Here is a 6,173-nt window from a genome sequence, read left to right as displayed (position 1 = left end):
GTGCTCATCATGGTTGCTTTCGCAGAAAGTTTGAGTGTGATTCTAGTCTGTTGGAAGTCCTTCGTATTTTCTGACATGCTCTGGAGGGTGAAAGGGGAAAAATCCCTTCCAGGTGGAAAAAAACAAGTCTGAGACTTTACCATTCTGTCTTAAGGATAAAAGGTATCCAGTGAGGGTCTTTTGGGCTTTCCAGGTGGCACTAGTGGTACAGACCGCACCTGCCAGTGCAAGAGATGTGAGAGATGCGGTTTTGATCCCTGGGTCAGAAGATCCCCTGGAGGAGGTCTTGGCAGCCCACGCCAGTATTCTTGCCTGAAGAATCCCACGGACAGAGGAGGTAGGAAGGCTACGTGGGATTGCAGAGAGTTGGACACTATTTAAGCAGCTTAGCGTGCATGCAGCACGGGGGGGCTTTGATTTTATTCCCCCCCGTCCCTTTTTTTTAAATGGATGAAATGCCTATTCTTAGGAATGTAAGTAAAAAAGTAGTATTTTATGTGACTGTTAACATATTCTAGGAATGGCCTATGAAATAAGTATTTTAATTACCAGTTTATAAATATTCTTTACTGTGAATAGTTGAGTAAAACAGCTGCCTTTTTCTATTCTTTTGAGAATTAAAAAAAAGCACAGCAGTCCAACTTGTTTCTAAAATCAGTTTTTAGGCTTGATTATTTAATGGTGAGAAATGTATGATTCAACATATAAATATTTGCTTCTAACCCACTTTTTAGATATTAAAAGCCAGAAATGTTATGAATATTTGTTTAGATGACCAAGGGGTCTTTCCCCATTGGAACACAAGTGACTAGTACATGTCACAAATCATTTATTTTTCCAAACATATATAAATACATTTATATTTCACTTTGGCAGCAGAAACTATACTTTAAATGAAAGATCAATTTTAAAACAGAAGTTCATCAACTATTCCACAGTTGCACTATGCTTTTAACCTTCTTGTTACATATACAGAGAATCACAGTGGGACCATAAAATTATACATCTTGTATTTGAACATCCTGTATGAATTGCTGCTGCTGCTGCTACGTTGCTTCAGTCATGTCCGACTCTGTGCAGCCCCATAGACGGCAGTCCACCAGGCTCCCCCATCCCTGGGATTCTCCAGGCAAGAACACTGGAGTGGGTTGCCACTTCCTTCTCCAATGCATAAAGGTGAAAAGTGAAGTCGCTCAGTCATGTCCGACTCTTAGCGACCCCATGGACTGCAGCCTACCAGGCTCCTCCATCCATGGGATTTTCCAGGCAAGAGTACTGGAGTGGGTTGCCATTGAATTGAGGATGAAACATACTTGTGCATTTAACTTCTACAGTCTTGTACTGATGGGTTTCATTTTCAGAGCTAAATATTGTACTCATTAATGATAACACACAGACATACAGCCCGAGGCTATTATAAACTAGTCTTCATATCTGTTTCTTTAACTAGATAAATATTGAACACCTACTATGTGCTTCGCATTGTGCTAGGCACTTCAAAGTGAACTGGGTTAACAACAGACATATGATATGGCCTCAGTCTTCCATGCCCTTGTATGCCGAGTCAGATCATTTTTGTTTGAATGAGGCATTACCCAGTTGAGTGAGTTGTTGAAGTTCAAAGACCTATATCATCTGAAATAGGGAAGGTTTCAGAGGCCTGCTTAATGGCAGACTTCAGCATAGCATGTTTTGGATCTAAGAGATGTATACAAACAGCTTGGTAATCTTGGAGATTCAGTATCTCAAAAACATTCAGGAATTCCTGTCAAAATCCTTAGCCATCAGGCAAGGACTGTACTTAAGAAGTTGACAGGTGGCAATGGCAGAGAACATTTAAGTTGTTAACAATGTACTGTAGGAAATGTTGACTGAGGTGTGGGCTTGGTGTAAGAGGCAGTCTCCTCTTCTAGTAACTTTTTGGAGGGCCCAGGGATTGCCCTGTTGTCTTGCTGCTGATCTGAGAGAAACAACTGGAGGGGTTCAAGGCTGCCATCTAGAGATTTCTTTTGCTGTAGGCTGTGTCTCACTGCCAAGTTTAAGATCAGACACCAGCCAGGAAAATCCTCCTTAGTGGCATGGGAGCAGAGTTGTGGAGTTTTATGCTTTAGTTAATTCTGTTTTACCAGACCAGTACACAAGGTCTTACTACTTTTTGGAATTAAGCAAGGCCTGTGGGTGTCTGGCAGAGGAGGAGAGGTCTACAGAGATATTGTAAAGGGAGAGAACAGAGGAAAGGAAAGAGGTAGATTTTAAGAAAAGAACATACGGAGCCACTGGGGACGCCAACTGTCATTAATGAGCCTCCACTGTCTCCAGAGCCATCAAGATGGGAGACCTTTGTTGAAAAGTAAATTTGATTTTTGACTCACTTTTGTTGAGTCTGGACTCCATATTTCCCCCCAACTGGAGAATTTATAAATAACTTTTACTTGCTAAAGATGACATGAAAGGAGGTGTTCCTTCAGGAGGGCACTTTCTACCCAAATAATGTTGTTACCTCCTACAAGTTTATCCTCAGACTTATTCTCAACTCCTTCACACCCTTATGTGATCTTACATTAGTTGGCAAAACAGTAAATTCCAGATGAGGTGATAGGAAGTTACTCTGTTTCTTCTGGCATCACACATCACATTGGATTCCCAGTCTAAATCCTTTCCTGCCAGCTCCCGTAATCTTAAAAGTTGGAATCATCCAGCAGAGGGACAGAATTCATGCTCCTTTCTTTCTGTTTTCAGTGAAGCATCTTAAAATATTTTTCCTCAAAATCTTGTAATAAACCCAGCTTACATATTTAGATTCTTTCCCATATCAACTTTACTGATGAAAGTTTGCTACCCAGGTTTTTAGTAGTCTGAAAAGTATGAAATGGTAATGGGTATAAGCCTGGGTGGCTATTTTAGATGCATTCTAAACAGTAGGACAGTTTCTTTCATTTGGTATACTAACACAGATGTATAATTCAGAGTAACTTTAAATCAAAATTTCTTACTTTTGGCAAACACCAGGTTGTGTTGGTTAGTTGTAATAATAGAGTAAACCCTCTACATTTTTGAGCAATGTGTCCCTCCTAAAATCCCCAGGACTCAAATACCTTAGAATGTGTACTTTTACCTCACAATGGGATGAACAACCAAGATGGGTTGCGACATGGGCAGAAGGCTGGGTTCACTCACTTGCTAAAACCAGTCTCAAGTTAAGTTCCAGATTTTATGCTAAGGACCCTGGGGTGGGATGGAGAGCTTAGAGTCAAGACCAGTTGATAAAACCTAGTGAGACCAGTCTTGCTTTCCACCTCACTACTCTGCACAGTTTTCATCTTGACTCTAGCCAGTTGGACTTGTAACTCGATTTTTATGACACAGTAACGCCAACCAGAGGCTTCTCTGGTGGCTCCATCAGTCAAGAATCCGCCTGCAATGCGGGAGACCTGGGTTTGATCCCTGGGTTGGGAAACTCCCCTGGAGTAGGATATGGCAACCCACTCCAGTATTCTTGCCTGGAGAACCCCCATGGACAGAGGAGACGTGGGCTGCAGTCTATGGAGTTGTAGAGAGTCGGAAAGCACAGCAAAGCCCAAACAGATGGCAAAAACGCCCATTAGTTGAGACAAGTTTGATGACGGTTTCTGGAAAAATTTTTAAAGTGAAGGCAGCATTGTGCATTTGTTGCAGACTGATTATTTCATTTAAAAAGAAACCTGTAGTACTGTACAAACAGCATCAAATTGAAATAGCCTGAATGCTGTTGACAAGCAAACGGTGATTCTTTTAGCAATAAGGCTTTGACTTAGTCAGAACTTCCAATAACATGAAAGCTGTGTGTTTTTGATACTTTTGTTAGAGTACACAAAGAAGGGGGAATTGTTTTATTCATTTTTTTTTATGGTGAAAATGTCTCAAAGCAGAGATTAGAGATTATAGTATGTTTTATAATTTGAAGAAAAACATCAAATTTGAAGGTCATTAGAAAGATAAAATTTGGATTTTACTTTAGAGGAACACATTTTATGTGAAGAGTCACAATTTGCTTCGTGCCAAGAACAAGACGAATCCTTTATCACTTACATGATAGTCTTATACAGCAAAGTTTTAAAAATAATTTACATTAAATGGCAAGATACATGAAATTCTGGCCTATTTCAGGTATTCAGGGCATACATTTTCTTCTAAGGAGATTTGTTTTCAAATAGTGAAATAGAACCACTAATGCTTCTAATCTGCAAGCAATATCAAGAAAGCTATGTATAATAAATACATAGGTACAGTGTCAGTACAAACCTCGTAAAATAAATAAACAACCAACAGTCTACTTCTGCGTTAGAAACATGGTTAAGTTTCTTACTAAGATGCCACAACTCAGTAGATAACATTATTCTAAATTCATTTTGTAGAAACCAAAAGTCTGTGAATATAAGTGATAAACATAAAAAACCCAACATCATTCTATATGTAAAAAGAAACACTATAGGAGAGTTCACGATGGTACACAATACAGAGAGTAGGTTGAATTATTTTTTAATGAGTCCTAGAGGACATATTTACATGTGCAATGCCCCAAAGCTTCCAATTCTTAGCCATAATAGGTATGACTAAACTAGCCTGCTTGTTTTCTTACCTCTGTGCATCTTGTTCCCAGTTTTCTAAGTCAGGTCAGCAAACTGTGGCCCTTGAGCCAAATCCAGCCTGCCACCTGCTTTTGTGTGGCTGTTGAACTAAGAATAGTTTACATTTTAAAATGATTTTTTTTTTAAATCCAAAGAGGAATATTTATGCCATGGGAAAATGATATGCAATTCCAATTCCAATGTCTTTAAATAGTTTTCTTGGATCACAGCCACCACATTCAATCATGTATGTATTGTCTATGGCTGCTTTTGCACTAAGCTAAGTCATTGCAACAGAGACCATTTGGCCCATAAGAACGAAGATATTTACTGACTAGCCCTTTATAAAAGTTTGCTGACTCCTGTTCTAAGTCAATTATTGCAAGCTTAGCGGTGGTTTTTCCAACTGTTGACATGTAAAATGGCAGTCTGCTGGGCTTCTTTGCTTCATTCAGTAGGAAACCAGTTGATAGCAAGCCCTGTACCATTTTGCTTGACCTCAGCGTGGACCTCGGATCAAGAGTTCAGAAATCGTAAGTTTCCAGTTTAGTTTATGAAAATAAGGGAATTATATTTGTCTCCATTATGTTCGTTCTTGATTTTAACTTCTTGCCAAAAGATCTTCACCTGTAAAGTTGTATACATAGGCTTGTTAGTATTAATATCTTCAAAGTGAAGCAGCAGAAACAATTCATAGTGTAGCAAGGTTTAGGGTTGTTCAACCAACAGAAACCCACAGCTCTGGTGGCTGGGTTTGGGGCAGAGAGTATTTCCTATAAACTCATAGTGTTAGAACATGATGTTCCTGGGAGGTGGAACATTAGGCTATTTCTGCCCTGGAACACCACATTCTTTAGAAAGTTTTTTAACCACAATTAAACTGTTCAGCTTTTTCTTTTTTTTTTTTAAAGGTGGACTTCTTTCAACTGGTTAAATATATTACTTAAGATAAGGTAAATAATAACTTGTTTAGAAATTCTTAGATGATTATTAGGGGGTAACTCTTGAAACTTTAGAGGTGAATATTTCAGAACAAATAACATGAAATATTATGTTGCTCAGAAAGCAATAAAAATACTAAACTTGTTTTCTTATGAGCATATACAGAAAGGCCCTTCTTTTTTCACAAGTGCTCTTTCTTGGAGACACTATTTGTAAAGTTAATAACATGGGACATACATTACCATATATACATCTATGCACCAATGGCTATTATTCTTTCAATGACTGTTAAAGAGAACCTTCCCCAAATTTAGGGAAAGAGGTCAACTGACTGATTATGAATTTCTGCTTATGATAGGAAAATTGAATCCAAAGGCAATCATCTAAATCACCACCATAAAATATAAGCAATTAGTAATGCTCATTAGAGCAAGCACATTATTTTGAAGTCAGGTTTCTAATGGAGTTGTATTATATACTTATTAATCTTATGGCACACCCAGGGCTCTTCCTCTGCCAAGTGTAATTTCACTCTATCATTAACGGAAGTTATAACAGAGAAGTGAGAGGTGTGCATAACATTATAACACCTATGATTTATTTGATGCTAAGTTCTTAATATGG

General features: G+C 38.5%; 1 protein-coding gene across 3 annotated transcripts in view; it reads right to left on the bottom strand.

Annotated features, from left to right (window-relative positions):
* Positions 1–1,169: 1,169 nt before the first annotated feature.
* PLCE1 (phospholipase C epsilon 1) overlaps positions 1,170–6,173 on the bottom strand; it is a 361,223-nt gene continuing 356,219 nt past the window's right edge. For all 3 annotated transcript variants that reach the window (XM_043926636.1, XM_043926638.1, XM_043926639.1), the window contains one exon: positions 1,170–5,234. The gene's annotated coding sequence lies outside the window, so the exon portion shown is untranslated. The remainder of the gene's footprint in view (positions 5,235–6,173) is intronic.

Source organism: Cervus elaphus, chromosome 15 (assembly GCF_910594005.1).
Source record: "Cervus elaphus chromosome 15, mCerEla1.1, whole genome shotgun sequence".
NCBI lineage: Eukaryota > Metazoa > Chordata > Mammalia > Artiodactyla > Cervidae > Cervus > Cervus elaphus.
The sequence above is the reverse complement of the archived record's forward strand: the minus strand, read 5'-3'. Positions and strand labels throughout refer to the sequence as shown.